This window comes from Schistocerca cancellata, chromosome 2, assembly GCF_023864275.1.
Source record: "Schistocerca cancellata isolate TAMUIC-IGC-003103 chromosome 2, iqSchCanc2.1, whole genome shotgun sequence".
In the NCBI taxonomy this organism is placed as follows: domain Eukaryota; kingdom Metazoa; phylum Arthropoda; class Insecta; order Orthoptera; family Acrididae; genus Schistocerca; species Schistocerca cancellata.
The window spans coordinates 181,067,048-181,079,777 of record NC_064627.1 but is presented as its reverse complement, the minus strand read 5'-3'; the positions used below and the strand labels follow the sequence as shown (position 1 = coordinate 181,079,777).

Sequence of the window (12,730 nt, the reverse complement as noted above, 5' to 3'; positions counted from 1 at the left end):
TACACATCTGTCACCTATGTATCATTTACTCTTAATGCTATTTGTTCCTCTTCATGTCTGGTTCTACCGGTCTCCTCCTTCACTGTATCCCATATTGTCTTTATTTTGTTATCTGATATGACTATCTTTTCCTTGTAATATATTTGCTTTGACATCCGTATTACAGTCTTTAATATTTTGCAGTATTTCTTATAATGTGCTATAGAATCAACATTGGAAATGTTTCGGATTGACAGATACAGTTTTCTTTTTGTTTTACAAGATACCCCTATTCCTCGAGTAATTCATGGCTTCTTTGTAGACTTTGCTCTAACCTTGGTAAGTTTTGGGGGAAAGCAGTGTTCGAATAAGGTAAGCACTTTATTAGCAAAAATGTTATATTTTTCATTCATGCCATGAGCACTGTAAACATCAGTCCAGTGAATGTCTCTGAGGAGTGTCCTAAAATAATCAATTTTTGGCTTACTGATTACCCTCTTGAGCTCAGATTTAACAGATTTTATATCCTGTTCAGTATTAACATTTAACAGAAGGAACTGCATGTCATGGTCTGAGAGGCCATTGACTATTGGTTTTGTAATATAATTTTGTTCATTGGACTTTTCTATAAAGATATTATCAATGGCTGTTTGTGAGCAAGTGGCTATCCTAGTGGGGAACTTTACTGTGGGAATTAAGTTGAATGATAGTGTTACTAACTCAAATAAGTTCTTATTGGGAGAGTCTTTAAGGAAATCTACATTGAAATCACCAGCAACCACTATTTCTTTGTTTTTGGTTGTTAAATGGTCCAGTACAGCTTCAGAGACATGCCTGATACTATTAATATATTATCAATATGAGTCATAGCATTGTTGTCTGGTGACATTCAGGTCATTTAATGTATATTCTTATGCTGGAACCATGTTCTGGCAATTGTCATGTTGCTGGAGAATTTATGAGACAGAGACAATTGTTATTGCTCTCTTTATGGAGGATTTATTTACTAATGTTTGGGGAGAAGACCCACCCCTGCCATACCTTATCATTTATATCTCCTATCGCCATTTTCACGTCACCTTCTGGACACTCTATATAAGCTTGGTCCAGTTGTTCATTGAAATCCTTACCTTCCTAAAACTCAATACATATCTCAGGCTCTGTACATATAGAATTTTGTTTGTATACCTTCATCCATCTGGCATGGAGTATATTGTTCAGAGGCTGTTGTCAAGAGCCAAGCCAGACGTAAAATCTTTGCCTCCAGATTTGAGGCACCTACAGAAGGATAAAGAAATGGCTGTACCCATTTATATCTGAAATGGACAATTTCAAATTATATTTCATCTATATTTGCACCTACGTGACTACTGTGCAGTTCATAAGTAGATGCCTGGCAGAGGGTTCATTGAACCACTTACAAACTATTTCCCTGCCATTCCACTCTTGAACCACAAATGGCTAAATCAAACATCTTCTGGAATTTCTCTAAACTTGGAAAGATGTGTGTGTGTGTGTGTGTGTGTGTGTGTGTGTGTGTGTGTGTGTGTGTGCACTCGTGCGCGTTTAGCTTTCCATCTGGACTAATCTGCGAGTGACACCTTTATTGTTATGTTTAGAGAAACTCTAGAAGTTTGTTCAACATGTAAACCTAACAGTCAGTCAGTGCTGTTGTAAGTGCTCCTTTCAATAATTTGAGTAAACAAGATTTTTTGAAATGTTGACCCAGCAAAATGCAGCAATCATATAATTGTGCAGGGTATTATGTCAGAATCACATGTGACATATAGATCTTTCTGTGTGTCTTTCAAACCAAATTTCATTACATTTAATGAATAAAGGTCGCCAGTTTCATGCAGTAAGACGGAATAATATGCAATTCACGTTTATTGCTGATGTGATCAAGCAACTTTGTGGCTCATAATCATTCAATAATCATTTGTGCCTGAGTTAGCCACACCAGTCAGTTTGTCTAGCTAAAATTCCAAGTTCATGGATATTGAAGTATTATGGTTTCACACGACAGTATTTATGTCGTTCTTGTCCAAATCAAATACATGACTGCCTAATAAAAAAGATTTCTTGTCATTAATACAGTTGCTTCCACACTTTAACATTATTGTATCACTTTGCTCTTCTTTAATGAAAAAAACTGCATGCTCACAAAGTTTACCAAAAAAATGCATTCTGGAATACTCAAGACAATAAATGTTTAATGAAAGCTGTTTCCAGTTTAACATGTTTTGTATCACAATGGCATTATGTCTATGACTTGTCCAAGCTCTTCAAAGTGACTCCACCATTAATCCATTATTGATGACTCATAACCATCTCAGTATTGGTGCAAAAGTGATAACACTCAGAATGTTCTAGAAGGTCAGTGATACTGCAGCTCTGGAAGTGAGCTGTTATGCTTATCACTGGTAAGGGTGTCAGTGACAGTCCATACATTGTGTGTATTACAGATTGATTGTTGATATTGCGTCCTCTTCTACTAATTTCAATATTGAGTGCTACCTCCGGACAAATCCCTATCTGGCCATTCGGAATTAGGCTTTCCGTGATTACCCTGAATCTCTCCAGGCAAATGCTGGGATGGTTCCTTTGAAAATGCCACACCTACCCAATCCTTTTGTAATCTGAGCTTGTACTTCATCTTTAATGATAGTGATGTCATGGAACGTCAACCTCTAATCTTCATTCCTTCCTGGAAGGACTTATAATTCTGCTATTTACATCGTGAACATGTGAAAAGTCCACTGACATTTTGAGGAATGTTCTGACAGTTTAGCACAGGGATCCTGACCAGAAGTGCTCTTCAGCACATTAAGAAGCTTCCCAAATTCTACGGCCCTCACATGAGGAAAAATCTACCTCTCCACTAAGTGTTTACTGACAGAGAAAATGCTTATCACCAAAAGCAGTTTCAAGACAGGCTGCAGAAATGTTTATTAGCCCTTTGGAGAAATACACCCCATTTCCTTTCTTTCTTTCATTTTTTCTTGTCATTGCCTGCTATAAAAGAAAAAAACGCTCAATTTCCTTAATAACGGAGAGGAACATAAGTTATTGCACAGTTTGCTCGTTAAGGCAGTAATTTGAAGTGATGAAACTCAGAAAGATACTGATCTCTTAAGCTGAAACTCCCACAGATAATCACTTTTAAATTGTGATAACAAATGTAAATCTTTCACTTTCGCAGATGGAATGCAGTGATTGCAATGCTAAACAGAGAATGAAATTTTTTTAATCACTTGGGAGGGCAGTCAGTGAAATTATGAATCAATTATTTGTGAGAGAAAACCTGAAAAAAGGGTTTCTGCAAGGATTACACCTAAAAGTATTATTCTGTACATTTGGCAATGAGTAATTATGGTCACTCTGAACACATATAACTGAAACAAAAGAATTCAGATGCTGTAGGATCAGTGTGTTTGTTTTGTTTTTATTGACAGTACAATGTCAGCTTCTGCTAACACATGTAAAAATTTTAGTGTCCTTTTATTTTATACATGTTGTGAGAGGTTACAAGTCAGTTGGTATATTATCAAGTTTTTTTACTTTCTGGTGCTGTAGTGTGGTGTTACTGATGTAGTGCCATCATTTAAAATATGCTAATTGTGTGGTAGCTCCCCAGGTATGATTAACTGGTTTGAAATGCCAAGAAAGTACAAACAAAGTAGTTGAAGATGATGCACAGACAGATTATCTTAAGTGAATGTGAACTTTGTTGTAGATTATGGCATGGAAAGCTATCATACAAAGGCATCTCCTGCAGACAAATGTGTTTTCTATTGCAAAAGACTCTTGCAGTCGGAAAAAGAGTTTGTTATGGTGCCATTTACGCAATTTTAAACAGTGTCACCATGTGCCTTTTGAAAGATCATCGGATGTTACAAAATTAGCTTATTCAGTAACTGAGCTTCATCCAAACTTTTTTGTAAAGAACAGTTTTACTTTCTTAACGTCTCATAACCATGCAACAACCAGGCATTCCGTTTTATTTAGACAACCTGTTCTGAGAAATCACTGCAGAAATTATTCAGTATATACTGTTTTGTATATAGCTGATCCTGTACTTCGGACAATAGCAGTAATGGTTGGCCTCAAACTTCGTCACTGGTGGAAAAATCTAACACCTAATGAAAAGGATATTTTTTTTGAAGCTGTGAAGAGAAACATCGTCTCTGTTTTAATTAGTTTTGTTTTGTTGCATTCTGGATTTCTGATGCTTTATGCTTACTATCTTGAATTTGATCCAGTAACAAATAGGAGAAAGCTTGTAGTATTTTCAGATGACCAAATAAGTGAGATAGCAGCTTCAGAGCAAAGGAGAATTATTAAGAGACATGAAGTAAATATCTTACCCACAACCCATCAACTCCATCAAATCATTGGAAAGATAGTCACAAAAATTGTGGATTCAAATGATGAAATTCCTAATATTAGAAATAAAATGTGGTCTATTTATGTTGTTGATAGCCCAGAGATAAGAAATGCCTTTGTCTTACCAAATGGTGCAATATTCTTCTTCACAGGCTTGCTTACTGTAGCAAGCAATGATGATCAAACTAGTATTATATTGTCACATGAAATGGCTCATACTGTATTGTCACACATGGCAGAACAAATTAGTAATGTTCATTTTCATAATTTATTATTTAATCTTGCTATTATTGTAATCTGGGCAACCATGCCAATCCTCTATGCATTTCCATGTCAATGGTTTGCAGAATATCTTGCAAAAATGTTTGTGGAACTCCCATTCAGTCGCAATCTTGAGCTAGAAGCTGATAAAGTTGGTCTCATCTTAGCTGCAAAAGCTTGCTTTGATGTCAGAGAGGCAAGTTTGCTGTGGTCCAAATTAAAATTGTTGGCTTCCCTTGAAGGAGGTTTAAGTACTGAGCCTGCTGAAATTTTCTCTACTCATCCTAGTTATGAGACAAGGAAGAGGCATCTTGATAGTCAGATACCAGCAGCTCTTAAATTAAGAGAAAAATGTGATTGTCCTCGTTTGCCAGGAAATGATCCAAGGGAATTCATTAATATAATGCTCCATGATCTTGAGGAACTTCAGAGAAACCATAAATCAATTTATATTATATCAAAGATACTAGGTAATCAATCAAAATAAGAGAATTCTTAGTGCTGCATAAGTGGCAAATGGGTGATGGCTGTGGGCTTACACAGTTTCACAGAACAGAGATTCATGATAATGTTTCTCAGTTCAAACATTCAGGTAATAATCTTAGTCACATATTTTATGGATGATTATAAAGCTTGATAAAATGACTAATAAACATCTGCAAAAAAGTATTTAATTCTTGTTTCACCTTTTTTCAAGTAATGTGTGATATCAGAACAAGATGTGGTGTCTGAATACAGACTTATGATCTGCTTAAATGCAATTGGTGTTAAGATGGAAACAAACATTATTGTATATAAGATAGCTGTTGCTGCATTTTTAATTTTTAAACCAGAAGGCACAAAAATAGAGTTCTCTGTAATGCATGCTGTAGAAAACAGATAAAGTTTTTAATAATAGTTGTCTGTTGTATATGTATATAATTAGTAATACAGTGTGAGATTGTATATTCATACTTTATTTATTTATTTGTCCATATAAATCTCTTTTTCGGTGCATATATGATAGGGTATTGGACAGAAAACCATTGTATCTATTGGTTTTCCAAACATCAAAAATACATTATTTAAATTTTTATAACAAATTGGATCTATACAGTTAATAATTACAAATTTTTTAAAGTACTGTGTATTTATAACTTATTTCTGTAATTAAAAATACAAATTACATTTTTTCTTGCATAGGATACTGTGAGATTGAATAGTAGCAGTTTTTCAGAAGGAAGGCTGTCACAGACTTTTTAAAGCTCTGTAGTTCAGGAAGAGATTTTATATGTCTTGGTAATCTGTTGTATAGCTTTGTTCTTGCATGATATACACATTTTTGGCATCATGTGGTGTTACGACGACTAACATATATGACACTGTTTGACCCGATACTGTAGTCATGGACACTTTTGTTTTGAAGAAAAAGGTTTTCTTTTCTCAGTATACTTTTTTTGACATGCATGACTACTTCCAGTATATCAATGTAGGGAAGGAGCAAGATCTTTAGATCTTTAAAGAAAGGTTTGCATGGTTTTCTGCTGCTCACTTATTTCATTATTCTTATAATTGCCATTTGTTTCCTGAAAACTGTTATGGCCTGGTACACATTTCTCCAGAAAATGATACCATATTTCAGTATTGAATGTTCATGAGCAAAGTATACAGCTCTTAACTGTTTCTGCAGTGATATTGTTGCAAAGAATTCTTACTACATAGCTAATTTTTGCTAGTTTTGAATTTAGGGATGTGATGTCAGTGCTCCGTTTAAGATTTTCCCGGATGTGAAGCCAAAGAAATTTAATTTCAGTGACAGCACTAACATTTTGGTTATCTATACATATTACAGTTTGTGCCTCATTTTTATTTTGATCTGTGTGGGAATTCATGAATGCTGTTTTTTGGGCATTAACTATTAACCTGTTTTGGTAAACCATTCAGAAACTTCTTTTGTAAAATCTTTTGCAGATGCAGTAATATTTTCTTCTTTATTTCCTTCAACCAATTGATTGGTGGCATAACAGTACTGGTTCAGAATCCCTAACGTGTGATGGGAAATCATTAATGTATATTAAAAAAAGAAACTGGCCTAAAATAGAGCCCTGTGGAACACCATGACTTAGTCCACACGGTTCTGAAAGATGCATCTGGAGTTTATTTCCTTCCATGTACTTAGTTTCACTTACCTGAGAGCATATTCCAAATATGATTTAATCCACTGATTTGGCATACCTCTTACACCATACATTTCAGCTTCCTCAGGAGCACAGAATGATCAATCACATCAGAAGCTTTTGTTAGGTCCAAGAATAAACCTGAGGTTTTTCTGTGGTTGTCCGCTGCATTTAAGACATGCTTTATCAGGTTGAAAGTGGCTATTTCAGTTGATCAGTGTGGTCTGAAGCCATGTTGACATCCAGAAATAATATTATTATTGTCAAAGAATGCTGTTATTTATGTAATGTAATCTGGAATATCAACAACACCAGTTGAATAACTACTTGTCAGTGAATTAATGGTATTTAGGAGCTGTGTTAGGCCTGTTGGACAGAGGAACATGGGTATATTATTTATTTCTATAGATGAAAGTTCTTTCAGTGTTGTATTAGGTGGATTACTAAATTTTTCCTTCACTGATTTTCTGGCAACAGTTGCTGAATAAGAATTGAAGCTGTTAGCAACTGCCCTAGGGTCAGTGATATTCTTGCCACCATATGATATCACAGAATTTTTGTGTGTTGTGTTTTCTTCCCTGTAAGATCCTGCACAGTTTTCAACATGGACTTAGTTTTATTGGATGACTTCATAATATATTTGTCATCTTCCTTTATTTTTGCCTCTTTTATGACACGTTTCAAAACTAGCTTATATTTTTTGAAATAACTAAGAAATTCTGGACTGCTGTCAGTTTTTGACTGCAGAAAAAGTTCCCACTTCCTTTTACAAGATACTCTAATGCCTGATGTAATCCAGTTTTTGAATCTATCTGTGCTGCTTTCCTTTGTGGAAAAGCCATGTCAAGGTCATGCTTGAAAATGTTCAAAACATTTTCCATCTTTTCATTGGTGATAGAGGTATCAAATACTTCTGTCCAAGATTGTTGGCTGGTTAGATACTGGAAGTATTCGATATTTTTCTGACTATAAATCCTTTTATGGATAATATTTTGTACATTGGCCGAAATGTGATCTAAAGGTGTGGTTAGTTATTGCGAAAGATTGTCACTATAGCCAGTTTCAAAGTTTTCTTATGTACACTTGTCCTTGTTTACACATTCCTGATCAAGGAGTGTGACATTAGTTTTTGTTACATGTGTTGGAGAGCTAACAGTTGGAAAAAGATTGTCGGCTTTTATAATATTTAAGAACTTTTCTCTGTGAGAGCTATGGCACAGAAAGTCAGTATTAAAATATCCACACAGTGCCACTGTTTTCCCAGTTGTCTCGAGTTTGCCTAAAGCAAGGTCTAGTTTTTTGACAGGAGATCTATACACATATAAAGCAATAGTTTTTCAGACATTAATGCAATAGCTGAGATTTCAAAGTCTCTTTCACAACCTAATTTGCAAACAGAGGCTATACTCTTAAAATCTACATTTTCTTTTCTATATATACAAGTTCCCCCATGTTTTGATTCCATTCTACAAAAGGAGTTTGCAAAATTAAAATGCAATATTTTTAGGTACTGAAAATACTGATTTTGTAACCAGTGCTCGCAAGAACATAGAACTGAAACATCTTTCCATTCACTGTTGAGGAGTGTATTTATTTCATCAACTTTATTTATTAATGACTGTACATTCTGGTGTGCAATCTTCCGTGTGTATTTGCAATTTAATTCTGCATTACATGTTTTTGTGATACAGTCTAATTCCCTAAAAAATGTCTCTCACCCTTTTTATAAGACTTTGCATCTTTCTTTAATGACCTAATTCTCCAAAGTACTTTGGACTGCTTCTGTACTATGCCTGTTATGACTCAAATTTTCTAAACGACAGATTTCTTCAACCAAAAGTTGTTTCCCACTGTGATTTATGTGAAGGCCATGGCTGGTATGCACGGATCTGTCTAGCGTGCTTACATTTATTAAGTTCACATACAGGAATTTTTTGCATACTTCATCTGTCTCTTTGTTTACTCTTCCTCTTAGTTTATTTACAAATGACCAAGGAGATAGGTCATATGTGTGTGGTTGCTTTAAGACATCTACATTTGTGTTGCCAATTTTTGGGTAATACACTTTCAAGAACAGTGATGAGTTCACTACCTGTATCTCTGGGAACATCATTTTCATCTGCACAAATTACGACAGAGTCTTTTGAGTCAAGGTTTTTGTCACTTCTGCAGTGCTTGCTCCTGGCTTGACAAAGGTCTGGACACTTGCATTAGATTGTGTATCTGCCACCTTTTCTGCTATCTGATGTCCATGATTATTGGCAAAAATTAAGACCTTGCATTCTTTTTTGAAAAGTTGACTAATTTTTTTAACATTTCTTTGTTTACGATGGGACCCATGTGAAAAATTTACAGTGCACAGCTGTTATAGTTTGTAATTATTATCTGGCTCATATGTTTCTGAGTGACATATTTGTCATTATAGGTACTTGTTGCACTTACTTTTATATTTCCAAGTTTTGTGCTGGTTTGCACTGTTGTTCTTCCTTTGTTTATATCATTGGTAGCTGATGTTTCTTTGAGGTTGAGTCAGTGTTTTGTTTGTTGTGTTTTACAACCAAGATTTTGCAGTTGTTCCACCGATAAGGCAACAGTCCTTTTAAGTTCATTGATTTCACTGTTTTTTTGTAGTTAAAATGAGACAAAAGTCATCACAGTGTTTACATATGGATGTAACTGAATGTACATTTGCCACAGTTTTTTCACTAGATTTTGATCTTGTAACGATTTGGTTTGCATTTTTTGCCTTAACTTTGCAGCAGTAACATTTTCCATGATACTTTTTTTTTGCACCTGGATTGGCAGAAATAGGACAAGGATAGGAAAGAAAATTAGCCATTTCCTTTTGGGTGATATGCTATTGCCTGAAATGATTTAGCAAACTGTGGAAAATCTAAATTTGAATGGCCAGATTGGGATTTGTACCTCAGACAAGAATGCATGTCCAGTGCATTAACCACTGCACTATCGTGTTTGGTCTGATGTGGTTCCCTTGTCCTGTTTAACATGTATCAGCCAATACTGCATTCAGAGATATGCAGGATGTTTCTTTAAGAACATGCAAAAATGTAATAGGACATAGAGAATGCTCCACCGAACAATTTTACGTAGGTAGGGAACCTGGGGTCGGAGAAGCCAACTTAAGGAGATATGGAAGTAAACTTGTGTACCATTTTGTCTAGCATTACTGCTTTCCAGCTTATTTACAACTAACATGTGAACAAATTTACATGTACATTATTTATTTACTGCAAGGAAACAAGGAGGACGAGCCTGATTACTAGGAAGTCATGACGCAGGTTTTGTTTTCTTTACTTGTTCATAAGGTGGCTCTATTGTACTTACATTGTCCCATGACAGAAAGTGCTATGAATCAATGGCAGATCCATTCATTACTCAGTGCTACTCAGAGACTTACAGTACAATATGATGGGAGCAGTACTGGTACAGTTTCGTAGAACTTTATGACGTGCATCTTGTGTGCAGGGAAGTATGTTGCAATGCTCTTGCTGCTGGAAGGCTGTATAGGGAACGATTTTCTAACAGGTATCATCTGTCGTGATGAGTTTTTATTGAACAGGAACATGTTGCAGCAGACCATACTATAAGCACTCATCGTATTGCATGTGAAATGGGTGCTGCACGTACTATCGTGTAGTGAGGAATCCACAAACAACAGTTACATCCATATCACCCACAACTAGTCCATACAATGCTTGTGACTGACTTCGCACCAAGGGTCGCATTGGGTGAGTGGTTGCTCCAACACTGGACTGGTCGACCAGATTTCCTCCAAATCATATTGTTTACTGATGAGGCCTCATTTGGTAGTGATGATATTTCAAACAGCAGGAATAGCCATGTGTGAGATGAGGAAAACCCTCATGTTGTAGTAGAGTTGCACCATCAAGTACATTTTGTTGTGGATATCTGGATCGGCACTGTTGGCGACAATCTCATTGGGCCATATCTTCTACCTGGCCTTGTGAAAAGCCACCTGTACTTGAGGTACATGCAAAGATGTTCTGCCTGAGTTGTTGGAGAACTTACCGTAGGCTGTTCGTGAGAGGATGTGGATACAACATGATGGTGCACTGCCTCACTTCAGTATGGATGTCCGCAACCATCTCAATGCTGTATTTCTTAGTCACTGCACTGGAAGGGGAGGTCCCATTCCATAGCCTGTGAGGTTACCTGACCTGAATCACCTTGATTATTTCCTTTGGGGATATCTAAAGTCACTTTCTTATGAGACACCAGTGGATATGGAAAAGGAATTAGTTGCCAGAATTGTGGCTGCTTGTGATGTGACTCAAAACACACCAGGAATATTTGTCTGGGTGTGTAAGAATCTTGTTTGCCGATGTTATGCATGCATTAAGGTTGATGGCTGTCAGTTTCAGCACATTTTGTTAGATACAGTACAAATGGTATGCTCATTGTGTCATTGATAGTATTTGCAGCTAACTGTAACTAATGTAAATAAAAAAGGTACTCAGTAATGTGATTTTATTCCTAACATCTCCTGAAGCTGGCTTCTCCAACCCCAGATTCCCTAACTCAAATTTTTCAGTGGAGCAACCTCTACATCCTGTTAAATTTTTGCAAGCTCCTATGGAACATACTGTATTAATTCATAACTATTCCATCTTTCTGTTAAGTTGGTAACTCATTGTGATTTCTTTAATGTAACTGAAGCATTTTGTAGTGACTATAAATTTTCATAGAAACAGTAATAACTGAACGACTGTGCAGTGAAGTCTGACTGTTATCCTTGGCCTATTCCTAAAAGTATTATATGGTGTCTCTTTCACAAAACATTGGGTAGCTCACTGGACTTGCATTGAATAGGAGCAGTGTTCAAATCTCCTTCTGGTCAGTCACCCTGATTTATGTTTTCCCCCATTTCCATAATTTGCTTAAGTCAATCCTAGGATAGTTCCTTTGAAAGTGATAGCTAATTTGTGCTCTGTGTCTAATGATTTCATCATATTGGGACATTAATCTCTAACATTCCTTCCTTCCACCTCAAAACAGATCTTAATCTTTGTAACTTGATATTCATATTATTCTTTGACTTTGTTGTGTGTAATGTCTAACAGACAGAGAATAGCAGGAATATAAAAGACCAAAAGCTGTATCCCACCAAGTTCCTAGTCACTGAAGATGACAAACTCAGTTGGAAAACAATGGGACAAGATATTGGCTACAGTTTTCTTAAAAGAACCATCATGGGATGTACTACAAGCCGTTTTTGTGGAAGTGCTGAAAACACAAAAAATTGATGAGGATTTGAAGCACATCACTCCAAAAACGGGCAACGGCCTTGCCGCAGTGGATACACCGGTTCCCGTCAGATCACCAAAGTTAAGCGCTGTCGGGCGTGGCCGGTACTTGGATGGGTGACCATCCGGCCGCCATGCGCTGTTGCCATTTTTCGGGGTGCACTCAGCCTCGTGATGCCAATTGAGGAGCTACTCGAATGAATAGTAGCGGTTCCGGTCAAAGAAAACCATTATAACGACTGGGAGAGCGGTGTGCTGACCACACGCCCCTCCTATCCGCATCCTCATCTGAGGATGACACAGCGGTCGGATGGTCCCGATGGGCCACTTGTGGCCTGAAGACGGAGTGCTTTTGCTTTTGCTACTCCAAAAACAGTACCAGTTTCTTAATCAGTGTGCTACCTTATTCCATCAAATAGTAAAACAGAAATATTATATACTGCAATGCCAAGTCAGCAATATGGTCCTCAAGAATATTTCATCAGATAGCTGAAAAAACTATGGTGTGTGTTTAATATGGATGACTGTGGACCTTATTTTTTAGATTATGGGACTCAGATATGCAGCCTTGTGATTCTTGGAGAAACTAACTAAACTTTGTGGTATTTTAGACTTAGTTCAGTTTAGAATACAAAAGAGTCACATTACAGTTCTTGGCTCGTG

The 12,730-nt window shown here is 36.4% G+C and overlaps 1 pseudogene; it reads left to right on the top strand.

The window, feature by feature from the left end:
• The first annotated feature begins 12,098 nt into the window (after positions 1-12,098).
• Positions 12,099-12,215, top strand: LOC126163381 (5S ribosomal RNA; annotated as a pseudogene).
• Positions 12,216-12,730: the final 515 nt, after the last annotated feature.